This window comes from Cnephaeus nilssonii (genome assembly GCF_951640355.1).
Source record: "Cnephaeus nilssonii genome assembly, chromosome: 1".
NCBI classification, from domain to species: Eukaryota; Metazoa; Chordata; class Mammalia; order Chiroptera; family Vespertilionidae; genus Cnephaeus; species Cnephaeus nilssonii.
The window spans coordinates 98,475,222-98,501,107 of NC_137072.1; positions in this window are offsets into that span (position 1 = coordinate 98,475,222).

Below are 25,886 nucleotides of genomic sequence, written 5' to 3' on the forward strand. Positions count from 1 at the left end.
CAGTATATGGTGTTTCGAATATGGGGCAGGTGTAGAATTTGAGGATGTGGCAGTTCTGATGATAAAAAGAAAAATCCCCTGCTGAAGGCACTAGGTCATAATTAGAATTCCATGTCAGTGTTCAGGCATTGGGAATAACACAAAGACCATTTTGCTAGAAACTGAGTACAAAGTAGAAGCCTGATTGTTTGATCAAGGCTGATGTCCAGTTGTTAGAATTAAGAGACTAGATAAAAATAGAAATCCGATGGTTTTGAAAACTTTAAATCCACAAATAGTGACCAAAATTCAACATTTGGAGGTTAAGTTGCCCTAAGGGAGAACATTGAAGGGGTTTAAATGCAATTATCTAGGAGATTTTTTTTTCTTGAAATAAACTACTTTTATGAAAAAAGATAAATCTAGATAAATATAAAATCAATTTCAATTACATAAATACAGATCCTGATATTTTGCTTGGAAGCACAAAGGAGTTCAATGATTCTAGTTAGTTAAAATTTAAATGTTTCTTAGTATAAGTTATAATCTTTTTATCAATAAAGAAAAATTATAATGTGTAATGTATATGTCTATGTATAAGATAATAAAACACTAGTAATGAAATACTTGATTAAATAGGATAAATAGTTAAAACACCTTGTTAAATAAAATGAAAATGGTACTGCCTTTCGATTCATTAATCCCACTTCTGAGAATGTATCCTAAGAATTCCAAAATGCCAATTCAAAAAAATATGTGCACCCCTACGCTCATAGTAGCATTATTTACAATAGCTAAGATCTGTAGATGAGTTGATTAAAAAAAAAGCGCCCATCAGTAAATGAGTAGATAAAAAAGCTGTGGTACATTTACATAATGGAATACTACGTGGCCATAAAAACAGAAGGAAATCTTACCTTTTGCTACAACATGGGTGAACCTGGAGATTATTATGCTAAGTAAAATAAGCCATTCAGAAAAGGAAAATACCATATGATCTCACTTATATGTGGAATCTAATAAACAAAACAAAATGATGAACAAAATAGGAACTGAGGCATAGATGCATGAAACAGACTGACAACTGTCAGAGGGGAGGGTGGAGGAGGCACTGGACAAAAGAAAGAGATTACCCAAAGTACATATATATGCATAACGCATAGACACAGACAATAGTGTGGTGATGGCCAGAGGTAAGGGGGACCCGAGGGGGGGTGGTGGAATGTAGACATCTGCAGTAATCTCAACAATAAAAATAAATTTAAAAAATAAAATAAATACAAAATAAAAGTAAATTAATATTTAATGCGGTATGAATCTTATTTGTGGATTATTAATCTATTTTTAATTAGCCATTAAACACTGAGTACAATGAAAATAATTGAATAAATTTGTACCTAAACCTCAGCTGAAATTAATGAATTTCAAATGTCATGGGGAGGATGTAGTAGTAGACTTGATGTCTAGAGTTCCATAAAAAGCCATGCATTTATATGAAATAATTATTATGTAAATAGATGCTTTGTCAAATCATGAATTTTAAAATTATGTTACATATTTAATTATATTTATAAATATAGAAGCATAGGCCAGGTAAGATAAAAATATTTTGTAGAAGTAGATACATTAAAAGTATATTAAGATACATACACATATTGAATATATAGACTACAGTATAGAATATATATTTCTAATAGGCATACTCTCTCTCTTCATATATATACATATATATATGATATTCCATGTTACTCTGTGTAAATTATGCTGTATATTTTATCACATCATCTTTTCTAAGATTTGATTTTTAAATCTGAAATCATTTGAATAACTGCTATAAGGCATTGGCTTTCCTGTAATGACAATAAATTATTAGGATTTCGCTATTTTTTCATTCTCTAGTTTATAATAGCTTAAATGTGCTGAACATGTAATAGGTCAATAAATATACAGGATGTCCTCAAAAAATCTATACACACGTAACAGCTGATAGCTCAATTTTGGAAAATTAAATGTATTTTAATAAACGCTACCTTTAGAATTATTCAAAATGTATGTATACATTTTTGGGGACATGCTGTATATTGCATGAATGAATGAATGAAGTATTAAGGATGCTTTATCTATCTATAATACCCTTCCTTCTAATCACTAATATTTAAACCTCCAGCCATTCTTTTAAGGCCCATCTTAACTTGTAGTTTTTCTGTAAAAACTCTTTTCATCTTTTATGCACTGCTTCACTCTTTTTTAAGCTTGTTAACACTTTGTAGTGTTGTTATATCACTCATATATCTCTGCATCATATATTCAGTTTAATCTATCCTGACTCCTCACCTTAAAAAATCCTGGCTCAGTCAGATAAGTACTCATTAGGCACTTTCTAAAAAATGTAACACCCCCACCCAAGCTGGTTTGGCTAAGTGGATAGAGCATCAGACTGTGGATCAAAGGCTCCTGGGTTTGATTCTGGTCAAGGGCACTTTCCTGGTGGCAGGCTCCTCCCCGGCCCGTTTATAAACCTCAGCTGCCACATTGCTCTCAATCCTTGCGTCTCCTTTTTAACTGTATCCTTCTTTATCTCTATATTTCTCTTCCTGCTGCAGTATGAGTATTTCCCTCTTTGTAAGGCTCATGTTGGAACCCTTTCTCCTTGTTTGGCTCTGTCTCCCTAAGTTACTTCGTGGTGTAAACTTTGCGATATGCTCTTTATTCCCATGTCCCTCAGCAATGGGTCAGATGTACTTTTGAATACCCACTCTCATTCTGACTTTTCTGAACCCCTGGGATCTAATAAGTGGACACTCCATCTGGCATCTTTTCTTATTTGTGTGCTTGTCTCAGATCCTACACTATTTCTGCTCTCATCTCTGCCATAGAAACTGCTAACTCCAATTTAAAATTTGTTTCCTCGTTAGGAAAACAATGAATAATAAAAATAACACCGATAAGAGGACCTATCAATTCCCTCCCTAGGGCATGGATATTTTAATTTAATTATATGTATATATTTATTGTTGAGAGTATTACATTTGTCTTCCATCCTCCTTTTGCCCTCCTCCTCCAGCGCCTACCTACCCCCCAGGTATCACCACCCTATTGCCCATGTCCATGGTCTATGCATAAAAGTATATAAGTTCTTGGGTTTATCTCTCCTCATCCCCCAAATCCCACATCGAGGTATGTCAGTCTGTTTCATGCCTCTATGCTTTGGGTCTTATTTTGTTGGTCAATTCATTTTGTTCATTAGATTCCACAAATAACTGAGATCATGTAATAATTGTCTTCTTCTGATTGGTTTATGTCACTCCGCATAATGGTCTCCAGGTCCATCCATGCTGTTCTAAAGAGATCCCTCCTTTTTTACTGCTGCATTGTATTCCATTGTGTAAATGTACCACAGTATCAACTTTGAGAATTATCTGCCAACATTAAATGCTCTGAAATATTTGCTATTATTAATATTTTTAAACCAACTTACATGCCCACTTTTACATTTAAAGGGGCTTCTATTTAGTGTCACATTAAAAAGAAATAGATATAATTTCCTAAAGGCTTTAAACATAACCAGTTATACACTTGCTAACTCTGCCAAATTATATATATGTTATATATGTTACAACAGTATTTCTAAAAATATGTTTACATACCATGTTGCAGTTTACTTTTCCCCTTCTATCCTAAACCAACTTTAAATGGACTCTCCTCCACATAGTTTTACTGAAACAGATTGCTGGTGGCAATCCTCATGTTAAGCCCAAAATCAATGTGTTATGTTGATTTTTTTAATAAACTATTTTTAAAGTGATTTAGGTTCAGAGCAATATTGAACAGAAGGTTCAGAGATTTCCCATACATCCTCTGCTCTCATGCATGCATAACCTTCCCCATTATCAACATCCTACCAGAGTGGTACATTTGTTGAAACTGATGAACCGACATTGACACATCTATATCACCCAAAGTGCTTCACTGTCTGACCTAACCTGTTCTCTGTGGCCATTCCGCTTCTAACTTTGGGATATTTAACACTATTGAATTCTCTCTTGCCACATACCTTCTGTACCCCAAATAATGTTTCAATTTCCTTCTTGTCTTGGCTTCCTTGTATACCCATTTCCTATTACCTCTTTTTGTCTCTAAATCACCACACTTAATAGTACATCTTTGCTCTGCCTGTACATTGTGGCGACCATCTGATATATTTATTCTTTGTTCTTTTCTTTTCTTAGTTCATATGACATATTCTCTCATGGATAAAACTAACATCTACAGGCCTACACTCTCAGCCTTAAATCTTTGTTTCTCATCTTACTGAGATACTACATATGTGAACACCCAAATCCAAGAAGATGCCCCTCTTAGATGAATGAAGATCATTTGAAATACCATGCTTAATTTTTTTGTGGTTCTATTTTTATAATATCTATTACTTTTCTTTTGGGATCTTTTGAAAGAAAGAATTCAATATATAGCTTCTCAAGGGAAAAAGACTACATTCAATAGTTTTATTAGAATATTTAATTGCAAATCATATATGATTTAAATATGAATCACAACCATGACTAAGAAGGCTGTAAGAAATTTACAAATACTGAAGACTTTATTTCAACCCCAATTAATTTCCAACTTCATGGCTTGCCATAAGCCACCAAGGATTATGTTTCCTGAAGTGGAACATGCCTAATTATTTCTGCTATGTCTTTGGTCTCCATTACATTTTACCAAATGAAGTCTATGAAGTCTACACAATTTAAGCATGTTAGAAAAATCTGGCCTAAAATAATATTAGTACAATCTTTTAATGATTTGGATCAGGAAAAATAAAGATATGGCACCGAAATGATATCCAAACTGATATTGGATAAGTAAGCGTTTTAAAAGTGCTTCCCTGATAATATATTTCAGGTCTGAATTGTTAATAAAATCAAGATCACAGAGTATTCTATATTCTGCATGATGAGCAAAAACCTAACAGATTTTAAATTACTGTTTCTAACGTAATATATGAAAATATTTTTCTATCTGCAGCATGGGTTACTGTTAATTAGGATAACACATATAAAATATTAATGTGTAGGAAGCAGTTATAGGGTTAAGCCTCGGACTGACCTGTGGCAGGGTCACAAACAAGTTCGTTTGGAGGGCAGATCCCTCCCAGCATAATTAAGCCTGATCCTATAACTGAACCCTAGATCTTTCCTGGGTAGCTAGTGGGCTGTGGGAGGGGCAGCAAGTGCTGCCAAAACAAGTCAAACTTACAAGAACATTGTTAATTGCCTTGTTTGTCCCTGATTATAAATAAAGCCTCAGCTTTGCAGTCTGGATCGGTTCTGTGGCCTCAGCCAGGCACAGAAAGATCCACCCAGCTCCCAGCTTCATGAATCTATTTCTGCGTCTTGTTTTCTTTATTTCTAATATTTCTCAATCCCTGGCCGCCTCCATTTAGAACCGGTTCGTTCATCTCTCTTTCCACGCGGGACACGGAAAAGGGAGATCCCCGCCATGTCTGGCCCCCGCCACATCAGGCCCCTGCATTAATGGGTCAATTATAATGGATGAATGTGGATAAGAGGGAAAAAAGCGTATAACTATTGCCACACACTTTGACCTTTCCAATGTTCCATAATATACCTGATATTTTCTTGCAGATATGAATCACATTCACTTTTGTGATTCATTGGGCTCATGGTAAAAATCAGTCACACACCAGGGAAAAGAAAATAAGTTTTTGAAAGTAGATGTCATTTCTTTACATGATTGACATGGTAACATTTGGGGTTATAATACATTTAATAAGCCCTGGCCTCCTTGTCTTTCTTTAAGACACTTTTTACACTAACAGCATTGAGGCACAAAGGCAGTTTAGTGTTCATTCAAATGTAAATGAAACAGGTTGCATTTTTTTTTTTTTGAGTATTAAAGATATGCTTCAAATATCCATGTGCAAGAATCAACCTATCAATAATTGACCGACAACTACCTCTAGGCAGAGACAAAACTTCCTTCCAAAAGGTATGTAATTATTTATTCACTTACCAGGTTTTATTATTAACTGGGGATGCTCATTGATTTTGCCTCTAGGTAAATGCACAGAAAGAAACTCAGCTTTAATCATTCCTCTACCTGGTTGATCCTTTCATGTCACTCAGACAAAAGACTGAATAGATAGTCTGACTTTATGCTTTGATTCATAGGTCAAGGCTTACGCTCTGTGTCTCTGGAAAGCAATTTCAGAGCTATGAAGTCATCAGTAGAAATAACTGCCTTCCCATGGTATTTATACTTAAATTCTTTTTAGCAGTAAAGATATTATCAATACTATTATAATTATTTAATTTTGAAATGATAGTTATTTTCTTGGTGCAGGGGATCAGAAGAGGTACTAATAAATAATAATAATAATAATAATAATAATAATAACAATAATAATAATAATAATAATAATACAGAGAAACTATTACCAATGTTTATTGAAGATTTGCTATGTGCTAAATACTGCTTTAAGGTTTTTTTTCAAGTTTAAGTAATTTTGTTTTCATGGCAACTTTGTGAAACACTATTATCCTCCTCTTATAAAATGGAAATGGGAGCACAGAAAAGGCATACAGCTTTCTGAGAATTACTCCACTAATAAGTGGGAAGGCTGCAATTGGTACTCAGGTAGCTGCATCCAAATCTTGAAATAATCAACATCAAGTTCTAGTTTCAAATACCCATGAGGTGTGCCAGGTCACTCTGCAAGGCCAGTATGGAACCTGGAGCCAGTGCCTAAAACTCAGCCTATTTGCTTTCCATATTGATTATTGGTTCAGTCATCAACTTTAATGCCTCCCTTTGGGTTCAGTAGAGAACTATTCTGACATCTTAAGTAAAAGGCCATTATATTCAATTTTGTTTTCCTTCAATTTTCCCTGGTAGAGAAAATTATATTAATTTTATCAAGGAGCATTCAATCAATTATGGTCTTCGTTATTTCCATATACAATATAAACTTCATAACTTATCTTAAGAAAAATAATGATACTTTAACTATAAATTCAACAACACTTTTTCCCTCATGCTTATGAACACTCACAAGAGTTCAAAAGTATTAAAAAATTGAAAGCATATTTCAATTTTCAAATATATACAGAAAATATTGGAAAGCTTTAGTTTCATTGCACATTAATGCTTAAACCCCTTCACTTTCAAATTTGGAAGGCTAAGTTTGTTTCTGATTTAGAAACAGGAAATGTAATGATATTTATACATACTATGTTAATTATACTTTAAATCACAATATATATGTTGGTTTTAGCATGTGAGGGCTGAATAAATTATCAAACACTATCTTGTAATATGTATAAACCATAAATTTATGAAAATACACTTAATAATTTTCATCTGTGAAGTTGTGTGAAACACTTTCTTCATGCTTTGTCTTCAAACCTTATAGGAAATTGGATATAATTAAGATAATGAATTAGCATCAACAAAAATACTAGTTATAGCACTAGAGCACCAATTAGAGACACTTGAAATATTTCTTCAATCTTCATAAATTCCCATCGTGAGTGACATTATCATCCTCATTTAATAGAATAGGAAGACCCCAGAGACATTCAGTAATTGTTTTAATTTTTATATAAATATTACAAAAATATTTTGACATATCTTTTATTGTTTTTCCCTTTGCAAATTCCTAAAAGTTCAATGTTTCTATATATAAAGAGATGATAAAACTATCTTTTTCTTCATTACAAATACTTCACTTTTTGAAACAGCTTTGTAATTTGGCAGTAATAAACACTCATCTTGCAATAATATGGTACTTATTAAATGTCAAATAATATCTTGTTTAAGTATAAGGGAAAAATGTTTTCATTATGCCCAGAATTGATTTATACAGTAATATTTATGTGATAATTAGTCAATAAGTGATAAATAAAAGAATGAGAGAATGAATACTTATGTCTGTTACTAACAGGAGTATAAAATGTAGAAATATAATCTGTGACTTAATTCTGTATTCTAGAATATTAGAAAAATGAAACATATTGAACTTGATAAAATAATATATAAGCATAAAGATTAAAAACAGAACAAACTTGAATTGATTTTTCTGTCACTCTACTGGGAAATAGAAAATATGTGAATGAAATAATTACTTAAATATGCTACTAAACAAAATGAAAAGGAGATTCCTACAGGTGTTGTCATAAAACTACAGTATTGAGTATACTAATAAATGCTACTTTATAAAGTCAAAATAAGGTGCTATAAAGTGCCAAATAAATACCTTAAAATTATTTTCTATCTACCCTGTAAGACAAGGTGTTTGTACTTAGCTATAGAATAATATTAAATTCAATCTTAAATTAATGAAAATATTTCAGTTTGTGGACATTAAGACACAAGGACATTAATAACAGTAATCTCTATAGTGATATTGATGCTGGCAATGGGGTTCTTCCACAGAGTCACAAGAAAAGCATTTTGGGGACCCATTAATAGTGGCGAGAGTTATTGAAAGCAATAACAAACTATAATCAGGTTCCTCATGTCTCATCCGCCGCCAGATGGCTCAGCTCCGTCCTGCTATGAAACAAGTCCAGCCTCTGGGCCACAAGCCACCAGGTGCCTTCTCCAAGCCCAGGAGGGCCAGGGTCCAGAGACAGAACTTCGTTGTGTCTCATTTGTCTATCTGCAGGTCTGCCACCAAGACTGCACTTGGCCCATGACCTGCACTGCTCTTGGTCCTGCATGGCTGAGGGCCAGTATGGCTGCTACAAAGAGAGAGCATGAAAACAAACGAGGGAAGGAAAGACTACGTGCTACCCAGACAGACTTTTGTTAAGCTTTGATCATTCTACCTCAGGCTTGGGAGAGAGCAGGCTTTCCCTCAATCTCTTCCCCAATCCTTGGCAGATTTGTGCTGGTCCCTTCTCTTAAAAGGCCAGATTGGTCTTGGTCTGGCCTTTTCCCCAGGTTTTCGGGGCTAGATGTTTCTCCTTTATGGTTGCCTTCTTGGCTCATACTGCAATGCCTCAAAGTTTTGCCTCCTCATCTGGTTTCTACCGCACCTGTGCTCACCGCCCCCTGTGGCATTTTGGATACTATGTGCATTTGCCTAGCAAAGGGATTTCTCCAGCTGCTTTTATTCATTTCTCGGTAAAGCCAGTTAATGACCTGTGGCCAATTCTTCCTGACCTTCTCAGGGTTTATGTCCCCTTGGTGAGGGTGCTGTCTCCTGGGGAGCCTGTGAATGCCCTGGCTCCCTAGTGAATCAGGCTTCATGTCCAAACCCGTTTGCTCTCTTCTTTAACTAACTAGCTACCTATGCTGACAGTGACAGTACTGAAAATGATTGAAATTGTTTTTAAGTCACAGGGAAATACATTCAAAATTCAGTAAAATATATTAGTATGTGTTTGTTTCTTTCAAAATTGTATACTCCCTGTTAGCCTGGGAGACATTATTTTCTGAAAAGCTAAATCATTTGCTGCAAATTGCCTAAAACACAAACCCAACTAGTTTTTGGCTTTGGTTAGTTAAACTGCAGTAGCTAATGAAATGCTAATCCCAAAGCTTTCATCAGGACCATTTCCCTTAGACTCCCTGATTTGAAAAATTGGTGTAGTAATGTGCTCCATTGGGGAAAATTATATAATGAAGATTAAAAAATGGTCATTTTAACTGTTAAGTGTAGACTGCATCTCTTTACATAATACTTTTAAAAAAATTTATGAAAATGTTTATTTATTTGCCAAAATGCTATTTAGCAACTACTGTGTGTTCTGCATTACTCTGGGCTAGATGACAAAAGCAGTCTTTGGCTCAAAGTACCACACATTGTAATGATAAAAGGGAACAATAAATAGCAAACAAGCTTTATCTACCTATCCTTCCATCTATCTATTTAATCTGTCATCTATCTATCTTATCACCTGGTGACTCATTAAAGAGGAAAACAAAGCTTAGAAAAAATTATTTATTTGTTGAGTGTTTACCGGCACCTACTTGTGTGCCTTCTTAGACATCATTCCTTTTTCTTTTTTCTTAACACTTTACCTGCTATAGGTGGTCCCCTCAGACTTTGGGCTTGGCTGAAATATCCCATCATAAGGTAAAGGATCAGAATTTCTGAGGCCACGAAGGGGTCAGATAATATTCAAAAGCATGAATGAGACGGCTGTCAATAGGATAAGAATTGACCAGCTTTTGAAAATAAACACTCCTCCTTTCTCTCTCTTAAAATTAATTTCTTCCTTGCAGCTTCTCATGAAAAAGCAGTTGCCTTGTGAATACAGTTCAGAGCGATTTGTTGACTCTTTTAGCTCCCTGCAGTGAATGCAGTAAAGAATCTGATCTCACTGGTTTTCTTTTCTGGCTTCCTTCATTTTTCACTATTTCTCACTCAGACTCCCCAAGGCTTAAAGCTCCCAAGTAATGTGTTGGCAGTTTAATCATTGCTGCAGGCTCTGCTTTGCAGGAGTTCCTACTCCAAATATGAATGAGGAACAGCACCATCTAGGAACTTGTTTGAAATGAATAATCTCAGACCTCACAACATGCCCACTAAAATAAAATCTGTATTTATACATAACCCCCAGCTACTTGGATGTACATGTTTGGGGAACACAACACTAGTTGATCTTCAAATTCATATGGAATTGCAAGGAGCTCCAAATAGGTAAAATAATATTAAAAACACAACACACAAAAACAACTACTAGAGCTAATAAATTAATTTAGCAAAGTGATAAGGTACAACGTCAACTAAAAAATCAATTTGGTTTCTACACACAAGCAATGAACAATTCAAAAAGGATATTAAGGAAACAATCCAATTTATAATAGCAAAAATAATAAAAAACTAAAAAATACATTTAACCAAGATGATTAAAAATTTGTGCACTATAAACTACAATACTCTGTTAATAGAATTAAAGAAAACCCATTTTTATATATTGGAAAGCAGTCCACAGACTTAATGCAATTCCTATCAAATCCTAACAGCATTTTTTTTTTTTTTCAGAAATGGAAAAGTTAATCCTCAAATTCATCTGGAATTGTAAGGGGCTCAAAATGGGCAAAAGAATCTTGAAATAAAGAACAAAGTTGGAAAACTCACACTTCTCAAATTTAAAATTAATGTATTCTGAAGATACAGTACTTAAACATTGTGTTATGGCATAAAAATAGACATACAAACTGATACAATAAATTTATAAATCAGAAGTTGAAACATAGACCTGTGGTCAACTGATGTTCATCAACTGTGCCAAAACCATACAATTGGTGAAAGAAATGTCTCTTTAATAAATGGTGCTGGGACAACTGAATATGCACATGCAAAATAATGAAGTTGAATCCTATCTCACACTATATATATATATATATATATATATATATATATATATATATATATATATAGTGTGAGATAGGATATATATATATATATATATACATATAATATGAAAATCGACCGAATGACCGAACAGCAGAATGACCATCCAAATGACCTTCTGGACAACCATGCTATGGCACTGGGCCAGCTGAGGCGGGTGCGATGCGATTGGTCTGGGGGTCCCACCATTGCCCCACAACTGCCAGGCCACCCTCTGTGGGGCAATTGATCTGGAAGCCCCGTGATCGATCGCCCCACAGAGGGAGGCCCAGGCCACCATCCAGCGGTGGCCCAGGCCACCATCCCCTGTGGTGGGTGTGCAGGGCTGGCCCACGATCGCTCGCAGAGGGAGGCCCAGGCCAGCCAAGCGATCCCACCCATCTGTTGCCTGCAGAGGGAGGCAACCAGTGGCAGGGTGTGGGGTCGGGGGGACAGAGCCACACAGATGGCAAGCAGTGGCAGCGGCAGGGGTGGGGCCAGCTGCCAGCAGCGGAGGGAAGGAAAGCCCCAATAGGCCATAATCACTGGCCAGGCCTCGGGACCCTAACCAAGGGGTCCTGGATGGTGAGAAGGTGCAGGCCAGGCTGAGGAACACCCCGCCCCCTTGTGCATGAATTTCGTGCCCCGGGCCTCTAGTATCTATATAAAAAGATAACTCAAAATGGATTACAAGGGCTAAAACTATAAACAAACATAGGGGTGTGGCAATTGCTTTTTATATAATGACACCATAAGGAAAAAGTACCTAAAAGAAAAGTGTAGGTAAATTGGACTTTATTAAAATATAAAGCTTTGTACATTAAAGGGTATTAAGAAAGTGAAAAAAACACATATTGAATGGGAGGAATATTTGTAAATTATAAATCTGATAAGTGTCTAGCAGCTACAGTATATAAAAAATCTTAGGATTCTACAAATAGACAACACAATTTTAAAAATTACAAAAAGACTTGGTTAAACAACTCTCTAAGAAAATATACCAATGGCCAGAGATTAAACAAAGAACTTACATGCATATAGGCATTACATATGGACACAGAGGATAGTGTTGTGAAGGCCTGAGGTAGGGTGGGAACCAAGTGGATGGAGGCAATGGGGGAAAAATAATCATATTAAAGAGAAAGCCGTTTTAGCAGATACTTTACTCTTGGATATTAGATAAATGGGAGAAAGAATTTTAATTAAACTCTCCTTAGCCTCATCAGATTAACAGTATTTAAAGTCGGCTTATTTATTGGGAAGGTCTGTCCTAGCTTTTCTGGATTAATTTCAGTCATTTTCATTAGTGAAATCTTTAATCTGTTCTTCATTACAAATGGAAGGAGAGAGTCTCACATCTATTGGATCTAAGATATAATCTTGGGCTTTAAGCTACTTGATGAATTATTTATACACATGCATATTAGAAAATGTGAAGACCCAGAGTCTGAGAACAATAATATATCTGTACTAATTTAACATTTTTATAACATTCTGCATAATATTATCACATACAGAGGGACAGGCGCGCATATGTGTATGTGTTTGTAAATATGTCTCTATGTATTTGCTGATACTGTGTCTTGCCAGTCTATGAATTTACACATATCTAATAAATCATATATAAAGGATTACCTTTTCAGAATTAATTAACTTGGAAAAGTATTGGGTATATTTTTGTTATTTTTGCATATAGTTCAAACATTACTGAGCTCTTTTGTTTTATTTCCTCCCTGGGGAAAGTATCTATTCTAATGTCTATAAATGTTTTTGTTTTTGTTTTTCAAATCCTTAATTACAATTCACCATAGACTGCACCTTGCGTCAGTCCCTCTTATAGTAAGTGCTTCTTACATGATAAGTTTTCCAAGTATTAGTGCAGCCTACTAAAAATAATTATTGCATAAGCGCCCGTGGCTGATGCAGACACATTTCTCCCAGAAGAATTAAGTATAAAAGATTCTGGATTAAAAATTAAATCAAGAATCTTGTATTTGGGTCCTTTCATTGTTCGTTTTGTTTTGCATGATTTGGGGAAGTCACTTATATTCTCTAAGTTTGTGGTTTTTCATTTTTACATGAATACAAAAGACCTGCTTTGTTTAAGGGAGTGTTGCAAAGAGTCAATACCTGTAAGAGGGGAGGAGGAGGTGGCTTAAAACTCTCAAAAATAATGCCTTATAATAAATATATCTGTGAGAATTTTCAAAATTTTATTTCATGTGTTTTGAATAGCATGCATTTTAACAGAAAACTTGCCAGGAAAACTATTTTTATTTCAGTTTTGAAAAGGCGTTTGGTACATATAAAATGATACAAATAGAAAAAATTTATATTAGTCATTATTTGTCAGTTAGTTAGGCTGGACTCATAAAAAAGGATATGTGAAAACACAAACATAAGGAAGATACTAAAAACACTACTTTATTTATTTGTTTAGCTTATCTGCCTTTTTCATGGAAGTCTAAGAGAGCTTAAAAAGTAGAATTCCAGCCCTAACCAGTTTGGCTCAGTGGATAGAGCGTCAGCCTGTGGACTGAAGGGTCCCAGGTTTGATTCCGGTCAAGGGCATGTACCTTGGTTGCAGGCACATCCCCAGTAGGGGGTGTGCAGGAGGCTGTTGATCAATGTTTCTCTCTCATCAATGTTTCTAACTCTCTATCCCTCTCCCTTCCTCTCTGTAAAAAGTCAATAAAAATATATTTAAAAAAAAAAAGATTTAAAAAAATAGAATTCCATTTTCCTTCCTATGCCACTTTACTTTGATCAAATCTGTCCTTCCCTCTGTTACCCATTCTCCGTTGTTCTCTATGTTATATATGCAATGTGGGGGACATTCGTTTCTTTTTCTATGTTTCACTAGCCGCATGTGTGCCATAAGGATAATAATTTTACTCCATAGGATTTTTTTCAACAAAATATGTTAGTGTTATAAAGCAGTTAGAAAAGCACCTGGTAAGAATGAATTCTTAAGAATTTTCAGATAAATATTTGGAAAGCAACCATCATATATTGTATTGTATATGGGTTACCACCTTAATATTAATCATATGAAAGGAATAACTTTATTTGTCAGAGGTATATGAGGAACTTTCTTCAAGAAATGTACACGTGTGTCTTACTTTCACAACATGTTTTATTCTATGTCCTTAGGCATTCGTCACATTTTTATGTACCTTACAATGCATGCTACTCATTTGTCATTAATAAATTACTATGTCCTGAGAAGTACAGATACTAGAATATTCATGGAAGAGATGATTTATCCAAATCCTAATCTCCATTTCCCCTTGTTCTTAATGCAATGTTTTCAACATAGCACATTCTGAAATCTTTCCTACAAATATACTTTTGAATGAGATTATATGCATAGATAAATTAATGCATTTATCTTAATAACAAAAAACTATATCAGGAATATATTTTGCTCTCAATTTTTCGAAGATATTTTTCAGAAAGGAATATTACTAATGAGCAATAGTCCACCTCAACATGATTCATTGAAGTACATATTTTTCTCTTAATGAGGAGCCAGTAAGGAAAAACGAATTTAGGTTAAATTTCCAAAAAAATAATATTTATTATGTAATCTACCGAGAACGTCAAAGTCAAGATTATATTCTGCATAATTTTGATGAATTTTCACTTTTTCTTTTTGTATATCTTAAGTTTTTTTTAACAAGATATAACAGGAATTTAACATTAAGCTATTTATGAGTTAACTAGAGGCCCGGGGTACAAAATTCGTGCATGGCAGGAGGTCCCTCTCAGCCCAGCCTGCACCCTCTCCAATCCGGGGCCCCTCAGGGGATGTCTGACTGCCAGTTTAGGCCTGATTGCAGGGATCGGGCCAAAACCAGCAGTTGAATATCCCTTTCACAATCCAGGACCACTGGCTCCTAACTGCTCACCTGCCTGCCTGCCTAATCACCCCTAACTGCCCCCCTGCTGGCCTGGTCAACCCCAACTCCCCCCCCCTCCACCGCTGGCCTGGTTGCCCCACCAGCCTGCTGTTCAGTCATTTGGTCGTCCCTCACTAACACCCCTGCTGGCCTTGTCCCCCTATGCAGCCTGCTGTTCGGTCCTTTGTCTGGTTGTTTTGGTCATGACAGCCCCTGACTTTTTATATATTAGGATATTTTTTTCTTACTTTAATTTTACTTTCTAATAATATCATTTATTCTTTTTCTTATATATTACCATGACCAAATTCATAGTTACAGTCTTAACAAAGTTATAATTGGCTTTCTCACTTTCACTGACTACCATAAGAATTTAGTTTATAATCTGATAGGCCAGGAACATAGCCACTCAGTATAGAATTATTGGGTAATTTATTGTGCAATACTGACGCCACTGAATTCTCAATAAATTTCACATCATGAACTATAAGAGACTATACCACTGTAATCATTCCAGAGAAATTTCACTTTTTTCTTTCCCACAATACCTTCCAATGAGACCCTCAGGTAGAACCCAAAATGAGGATTCCAATGAGAAACTTCATGCCTGAATCAATTACAATGGTGGTGGAGCAGGGTGATAACCCCTGGGACAAGCTTAAAGATAAATATCCGAATATCTCTGATTGTTCCAACTCCTACTAAATGGGAAAATCAATCAGAAAAATTAGTCTTATCTCTAATGAATCAAGATGTAAAGAAAAATGCAAGAATGTTTTGCAAGTCTCCTTACTTTTCCAAACAATGTTAATATGGGGATAATAAGGCAGCCTAAGTTTACAGCCAAATTTCCTGGTTCAACATTGTCATATTTAATCAATCATCATACTCTAGCTTTTTGTTGTTGCTGTTTTGTGTTGTCTTTAATCAAACAGGACAGATAAGGCAACCAAGATTCACCAATATTCCAGTTATTTCTAATAAATATAAACAAAGTCAGTGATATTTCCATCGGTTTTGCACCTACACAGCAAATTCATTATTCAAGATCATTATTGGTGAGCTCATGTTATGCTGTACACAGACATCTGAAACTCATCTCTAAATTGTTTTCCATGTTTAAATTAGCTAAACCACATGTTACTTTTTCTCTACTTACAATTGATTTTATATGCTTTTTTCTCATTATATTTTCATCATCAGGATGTGAGGAATGCTCCCGTAACTTAAATAATCAGGAGTTGTTTCTTGATGCAATGAGTATTGGAACCTTTATATCTCTTCAAACCTTAACTGTGTTCTAGGGTTACCGCTTTCTTATAGTTGTAAGAATGTAAATGTCCTACTTCCCTCTCCATAGTGTTTTCTTTCCTCATTTCTCCTCATAGTGTGCATGACCTGTAGATATTTCCTGAATTTACCAACACAGCCCATTTTTTGCTACTAAAATTCTTCTGGCAATAAAATATATGTCTTTTTATGTTCTTTACTGCCTGTAGTGGATTAAATTGTGGTTCTCCCAAAGGATATGTCAAAGAAACTTGTGAATGTGACTTTATGTATAAAAATGGTCTTTGCAGAAGTAACTAAATTAAGGTACTTGAAATGAGATCATTCTGGATTCAGGGTAGGCCCTAAATCCAATAACAGGTGTCCTTATCAGAGAAAGAGAGAGGGGAATCTGCGACCCAGAGACACAGGGGAGAAGGACGTGTGAAGATGGAAGAGATTATACTTATTGCTACCACAAGCCAAGGAACAAATGGAGCTATGAGAAGTTGGACAGGCAAGGAAGGATTCCCTCCCAGAGCCTTTGGAGGGCAGTGTGGCCCTAACAACACCCTGATTTTGAATTTCTGACCTCCTTCAGAACTGTAAGGAATACATTTCTGTTGTTTTAAGCCACCAAATTTGTAGTAATGTTACAGTAGCCTTAGGATACTAATATACTGTCCCTCAATGTACAGATTCTTTGAATGATTGTGATTGGCTATATATGTTAAAGACAATAAGAAACACGGTATCTAAAATTAACACTATGATTCTTGGCAAAGAGCTATTTCTGAAATGATGTCTGTATATTAGTATTGATTAATATAACAGTAAAATTACATGTAATGCATGTATTTAAATGTTTATTGAATAATTTCAGTGGAAAATTTAAAATTATATAAATTCAGAAAAGAGATAGGAAATTAGAAGAGTAGGCTTTTATGGTTCATGATATAAAATCTGTTGTAAATGCGGTGGCAAAAAATCTTTACTCAATGATTAACTCAACGATATATAGAAATTAACTATGTTCCTAGTCTATAGATCTTTATGACTAAATTCTTATGATAGCCAGATAGAAAGGAAAGCCAGTTCTAATTTTTGGAAAGAAGAATAATTCCACAGAGCATGTATTGGTTTATCCTAATCTTATCAGTGAGTTATACACGTGGAACATAGATATCCCTTTAAAAAGATACATGCTTTCACAATGCAACTAAACATCCCATCCTCATTGCAAGTACAGACCAACAGGATTAGTACTACTCTTCTAAGCAAATGAATAACCAACCACACCCCATTTCATTTGAATTTCCTCACATATATTTTTATGCTTACACTTAGTAGCCAGATGCCTTCTGAATACACATAATATGCTTTTAGAGCCATCACAATTGGTGTTCCGAGATTTGGATTTTTGCTTTTATGCATGCATATCACTCAATTAAAACAACACATCACTTGGATTTATACATTGCATACATCCTCTTGACTTCAATGGGAAAGCTGTCTCCTCATGCCACGTTTGGGACATAAGCAAGGTCTTTTAGTTAGTTGTCCGAATGAGTGAAGAGCTGCTTTTATATACATACAACAGTACTGGGGTTTTGCTACTGCCCTGTGTTTTGACTATGAAATGCTCACGTGTGTGATGTTGATAGAGACCTCAGCGGGGAGAGGCAGGGAAATTGCAGTTGGGGGCTGACCCCCTGGCACGCAGCCTGACTGGATTTTGCAGGGTTCTAAATCTGCCTGTCAGGAGATGGGACACAAGGTAACAACTGCCAGTTAAATCCAATTGCTCAGAGTCAATTGGACAAATTTTGTTAGCCTCTTGCCTACCCTGGCCCAGAGACACATCAGCAAGGGCAATGATGTTAAGTTTGGGATTGAACTTGTGGCTGAACAAAACTAATTCAGTAGATGCTTCCAGCAACTGTGTTAGGCTGATTAAAAGCAGCTCCTTGGTCAACTCAAATTGTTTTATATATTGATGTTTTGTTGTCGCCAAATGAGTTGTAGTTTCCTGGAGAAAGGGACGGAGGTTCAAACGGTGCTGCTTCACTCAGGGTGTTGAACAGAAAGCCACGCATATAAAAGTGCTCCATTTATTTGGTCTGAACGGAATTGAATTAAATTGATTCTTTCATTCAAACAAGCTTTGTTGACTCAGACTTTCTTTTTAATTACAAAAACAAACTAAATAATATATTAAAGGTAAACATTCTTAATTTATAGCCATGTAGCAATCTGGCATATCCCTTCTCAGTTAAGCTGCCTAACTTCTAAAAATATAAGCTATCACAGGAAATTCAATGCCATTAATAATATTGTTTCTTAGGAACCTCTTCTTACCAGTGTGATGAAATTCCTTCTGGAAAGCAGAGAATAGGACTAAAATGGGCTTATTCTCCTTCATCACTAGACATATTTTCACATCTTCACTTATTCCTACAGAGATTACAGAAAACTTCTAAAATGTATTTATATCTTTAATAATTATTTTTTAAAAACTGGATACATGGGACAGGAGGCAAAATTTACCTTTTTTATCAATCCCTACCCTCTTTTTTCAACCAGTCCCTATAGTCAGAAATGAAAGTTAAACAGAGCCACTAATGAGGAAAAATCTATTCACAAACACACACACACATACACACACAGCATAAAAACAACAAAAATTGAACAATATGTAAAACAAAACCATAACAAAGAAATGCTCTAAAATGTTTCCTTTTAAGATTTTACAGAAAGCTTTCTTCCCTAGATAAATTTAAGATTCATGCTATCAATCCAATACATGATTTTGTTTTAATGTTTTCACTTTTTGTAATACTTAGATTTTTGTTTTAAATTGGTATGTCCAATACCCAAAGTTAAATATGACAACAGAAAAGTCATTCCAAACTTGAGAGTATTCACAAAAGCAAAAATAATTCAAATAAAGTGGCTTTGGGAAAATGGTGGCATCAGGGAGCATACATGTTGATATTTTTTGAGCCATCAATTCTCTCTTTTGCAATTTTAGGGAAAAACAGACCATTCTTAGAGTCCATTTCTATATTTAACTAAGTGAAGATATCTATTAAGCCATTATTCATAATGATCCTCTGTTATGCAACATCAATTATTTCAAACAAATCACCTGAAGATGAATTCCTACATCTTCTTCAATGAATATCAGAATAGCTTTATATTGGTGGAAAGAGAATTAGTATTGTGCAGAAGGGAGGCTTTGCTTTTAATGCATTTGAATTTCCAATTGTGAATCTATCCATGTGAGTATGTGTGCAGTGCTCACAGGCACAGTTCTTTAACACAGAGAGAAAGGAAGAGAGGGAGAATGGCTGATGTAAATCTTCCAATGTGTAGAATTTAACTGTCACAAAAAGATGACATTCACCTGGATAACATTTGAAGCCCTGTTAATAGAAACACGTGGTTAAATTCAAGTACATACATTTGTTCTATATCACTGTCATTCCCCTTGGTAAAAGCTTAGAGGAGTAAATAGAAGATCAAAGTTAGAGCCCTCAGTGGTTAACTGGGTAATGGCAATCATTTTGCTGTTAAAAAAAAAAAGGAAAATGTTGAGTTGTAGGGACATAAAAGGGACAACAGAAAGTACAAATGTTTGTGGAAACAGTATTTGCTGTATTAACTCAGAGAATCTTAACTTTACTTTCAGGTTTGACAGTCAATCCTGTTGAGAATAACCTTATTGTTCCTCTGGCTCCTTTGGGTGCTCTGCTTGAAATAATTTTGTTAGAAAGCACAGTGACTCAACACAGTTTTACTGATTCCTAATCAGTAAGCCAAAACACAGAAGTGCTTACAGACTTGGGGGGACTTGTTAGCTGGATGTCAATCTCCGGTGAGATTTTCTTCTGTTTTGTTTTCCGACCTCTATAGGCCTTTTTCTCTGTTCTCATCCTGTTTTTATTATGATAGCATATGTCAAATTCTTATGAGAACAAGCTGGTAGATCATTTGAATTTCTATTTTTTAAATGCAGGAATGGTTACAGCACATACAGTGGCACATACATTTATACAATCAGGGGCTTAAAGAAGGGGAGGAGTTATATTCAAACAGGTTAAGTCAGTCAAATAAGACCAACTGAGAAGATGTAGGAGTTGCAGGTTTTTTAAGAGGTTGACATCTGGGATAATTATTCCTGTATGTGATAGGAGCTTCCTAGTTTTTGAAAAGTTGGCTAGACCTAGAATACCTGCCAAATAGGAGATCTGAAGACTGTCAAATGTGTAGAGTTCTAAAATCTATATTCAAAGAACATTTGAAATATGACATAGAAGAGAATTCAGAGTCAGATACAACAGCAGATGACAATTATACATCAGTCCAAATGAGGGCAAAAAATTCCAAATTTTATGGATATACAGATCTTGAATTGATATGAAAATAAAAATGAACTAATTCCAGAACTTGAATCAATATGAAAATAATAGTTAATTAATCATATCCCATGACTTGAAAAACAGCCAAGAGCAGTACAAGACATAGTACCATAGGAAACCCTTGCTTTCTCTCTCTCTCTTTTTTTTAATAGCAGCTTTTTTTGAGATATAATTCACTTATACAATTTACCCAGCTGAAGTGTACAATTCAGTGGTGTTTTATGATATTCACCAAGTCGTGTAACCATCATCAGCAGCAGTCACTCCCCATTCCTCCCTAACCGCTCAGCCCTAGGCATCCACTGATATACTTTCTATTTCTTTTCTTTTTTTTAAATATATATTTTATTGATTTTTCACAGAGAGGAAGGGCGAGAGATAGAGAGCTAGAAACATCGATGAGAGAGAAACATCGATCAGCTGCCTCCTGCACATGCCCTACTGGGGATGTGCCCGCAACCAAGGTACATGCCCTTGACCGGAATCGAACCTGGGACCCTTCAGTCCGCAGGCTGACGCTCTATCCACTGAGCCAAACCGGTTTCGGCTGTACTTTCTATTTCTACTAGAGGCCCGATGCATGAAATCTGTGCAAGGCGCTAAGCCCTCATAGCCCGGCCAGCCGTCGCAGCTCCGGCTGCCTTGGCTGGCCCTTGCAGCCCTGGCTTCATTCAGAAAGTCATCTGGAAGGATATCCGGACGGTCATTCTGCTGCCCGGACTAATTAACATATTAGCTCTTTATTATATAGGATAGATTTGCCTATTCTGCACAATTCATATAAATGGAATGATACAACATGTGGTCTTTTTTTGTCTGGCTTCTTTCACTTATTGTAATGTTTTCAAGACCTATCCATGTTGTAGCATGTTATGAAGTTCATTTCCTTTTATTGACAAATAATATCCTATTTGTAAAAAAATATGTACATTTTGTTTATCCATTCATCTGTTAATGAGCATTTGGTTGTTTCTACTTGTTGGTTCTTATGAATAATACTGCTAGGAGCATTTATGTATATAAGTTTCTGTGTGGGGATATTATTTCATTTCTCTTGGGTTTGCACCTACAAGTGAAATCACTGGGTCATGTAGTAATTTATGTTTAACTATTGGAGGAACTACCAAACTATTTTCAAAAGTGGCTGCGCTATTTTGTATTTTCAGTAGCAATCTATAAGGGTTTCAGTTTCTCTACAATCTCCCCAAACTTGTTATTATTTGCTTTTTGATAATAGCTCTCCTACTGTGTGTGAAGTGGTACCCTTCTGTGGTTTGAATTTGTATTTCCATGATGATTAATGATGTGGGGTATCTTTTCATTTTTTTATTTGTATTCCTTCTTTAGAGAAATGTATATTCAGATATATGTTCATTTTTAAATTGGGTTATTTGATTTTTGGGTTTTTAAGAGTTTTTTTATACATTACCACCTTTTCTATTTTTTTTCACATTTTTAACTTGTGTGCTTTATTTTTATTTATTTTTTAATCTTTATTGTTGAAAGTATTACATAGGTCCTCTTTTTCCCCCCATTAACCTCTTCCATCCCGACCCCAGGCCCCTCACCACCACATTGTTTGTGTCCAAGGGTTATGCATATATGCATACAATATCATTGGTTGATCTCTTCCCACCCACCCTCCCCTCCTTTCCTCTGAGATTCAACAGTCTGTTCATGCTTCTATGTCTTATTTTTTTTTCCCCATCAGTTTATTTGGTTCATTAGATTCCACATACGAGTGAGATCATGTGATACTTATCTTTCTCTGACTGGCTTACTTCTGTTCGTAACAGAACAGTTCTTAGGTGTACAAAATAATTGAGAAGAAGACAGAGAGATTTCTCATACATCCCATGCCCCACAGATCCATAGCTTCCCCCAATATCAATACCCCATCAGAGTGGAGCATTTGTTACCATTGGTGGACCTACATTGCTACATCATAATCACCCAAAGTCCATAGTTTACATTAGTGTCAACTCACCTGTTTCGCATTCTGTGGGTTTGAACAAATGTATAACGACATGTATCCATCATTATAGTATCATATAGTGTATAAAATGTTATATTCAAAAGTTGCTGGTTTTGTAGACTTGGGAGTGATTAAATGAGAAAACTCACATTTGATATGGATTCTATTTTCTCAGTGACATAAAATAGGTCATCAGATAATAGAGTGAAAGAAAGAATAGTAGCTCTAATGATAGAGAAAAAATATACCTACATTTATTTCAGAAATTGAAAAAAGTCAACTAACTACAGAATTTTCAGTCATGAATGTCCAGATGTGATTAGATTTACAGGCCTTTGGATGGAGAGTTTTCAGTAGTGTATGGATGGGGCCAATTAAATCATTTGAGCTCTTAAAAACAGAGTACCTTTCTAACTGTGGTTAGAGAGAGAGAGAGAGAGAGGTAACTATACTGGTAGAAGACACATCAGAAAGATGTGGCACAATAATTGCTGACATTAAAGTGGGAGGAGATCATAAGTCATGGAATGAGGCAGTCTCTAGTAACCCCTTATAGCTAGAAAGAAAATGGGGATCTTGGTTTCAGAAACACAAAAAACTAAATTTTGCCAACAACCAAAATGAGCAAGAATGGATTCTTCCCTAGAATCTCCTTGGTTTTTCAGCCCAGTGAAATCTATGCCAGTATTCTGACCTACAGAACTGTAAGAAAATGAATTTCAGTTTTAAATCACTAAATTTATGGCAATTTTCTAATTGCAGTAATAGAGAACTAATACATATTTCTTTGTGCAACTCTCTCCATGGATTGCCTTCACCACCACTGTAGCATTTTATTCAACATTGTTGTGATCAATAACTTATTGTACAACAAAAGAAAGTACAATGATCGAAACATGTCTATGGAATTAACTAGTTTTACTTCCAGTCCCAAAATCCGAAATCTGATGGATTAACACAAATGTTAAATGGCTTACTTAAAAATCTCAGTTATGAAATCAGTTGCAGTTGGAAGATAGGACCTTAAAAAATTGAGTTGTATCTTACAAGTACATTACATACAAGTACATTACATAATCATACATACATAGGATTGCAAAGGACTATCTCATATGTAGACAAATAAAAAATTAGAAGTGGTTTCTCTAACTATCAACCATTAAACTACTACAGTGGTTTGTTTATTAAAAAGAAGTGATTTCTCTACCTACTATCCCCAGACAGATTTTTTTTTACCCTTCCTGTCCTGGTAAATTTGTATTCTCTTAGTTTAGACCCATTAGTTCCCAATGAGAGGAATACTAGCATTAGAGATCTAAGAACAATTTTGTTGAATTTTAAAATGAGACTGCCTGGGGATGGTCAGAGGGAAGGGGAAGTGTTGGGAGGGGGGAAACAGGGGTGGGAAATGGGGACCTCTGTAATAGTGTGAACAATAAAAAAATAAAATAAAATGATACTGTCAACTGGCCATTTCGGGATCCTCATGTTACTAAACCAAAACTTATACACAAAACTTATTCTACTGGCTGGAGTGATTAACCACAATTACCAGAGGATATTGAGTCTTTTGTTAAAAAAACAAAGACAAAGAAGACAATGTCTGGAACCCAGGGAATTCTGTGGACTTCCTCTTAATGCTTCTGTGCTAATAATTACAATTGATGGAAAATTACAGCAGCCCAAATTCAGGAATGTAAAGAACTGAAACCCTTTATGAATGAAGGTTTGCATTGAGGCCAACTGAGGGCAAGAGAAACATGGAATAGATAGTAGAAAAAATCAGACACAAAGACTGTAATAGTTTATTTTCTCATTGCTCATTATGTGTACCATTTACATTCAATATCATTTTGTACTAGAGGCCCGGTGCATGAAATTCGTGCATGGGGGTGGGGTGTCCCTCAGCCCAGCCTACACCCTCTCCAATTTGGGATGTTTCTCACAATCGGGGACTGCTGGCTCCTAACAACTCGCCTGCCTGCCTGCCTGATTGCCCCTAACTGCTTCTGCTTGCCTGACTGATAGCCCCCTAACCGCTCCCCTGCCAGCATGATTGACACATAACTGTTCCCCTGCCAGCCTGATCACCCCAACTGCCCTACCCTGCAGGCCTGGTTGCCCCCAACTGCCCTCCCCTGCTGGCCATCTTGTGACACTGTGGGAGTGGCCATCTTCTGACAACATGGGGGAAGCCATCTTGTGACGACATGGGGATGGCCATCTTGTGGCAGCTATCTTGTGATGACATGGTGGTGGCCATCTTGTGACGACGTGGGGGGCGGCTATCTTGTAATGACATGGGGGCATCCATCTTGTGACACAAGGGTATGAGGGTCAATTTGCATATTACTTCTTTATTATATAGGAGGATTACATTCAAGTGCATGTGTACATATTTATAAACTAACTGTTCTCTTCTTTTTCTTCCCTATGCATAATAATAAAAGCATAATATGCTAATTAGATCAGACTACCTTCTGGCGTAAGTCTGGGCTGCGAGGGAAGCCAAATTCCCAGGTGCATGCTGGCAGCCAGAGGAAAGCCTGGGTCTTGGGTGCCAGAGGAAAGCCGGTGCCTGCAGCGGGGAAAAGGAAGGCCTACTCTTGCAGGAATTTTGTGCATTGGGCCTCTAGTTATTTTATAAACAAGTTATTGGAGGTTAACTTTACAATATTCAATGGGACCATGATTGGATTTGAAAAGTAATTGATATAGTCAGAGATAGATTCAATGACTGTTGGGACTGTGTCTCTACATTTTTGGGAAAGAAGTGTGAGGGCTCCTTCACCTCTATGAAAGATAGTAAAATCAATATATATTAGAGGCCCAATGCACAAAAATCATGCAAGAGTAGGCCTTCCTTCCCCTGGCTGCCAGCACTGGCTTCCCTCCAACACCTGGGACCTGGGCTTTACTCCGGCCCTGGCTTCATCCAGAAGGATGTCTGGAATGACGTCCAGAAGGTCGCC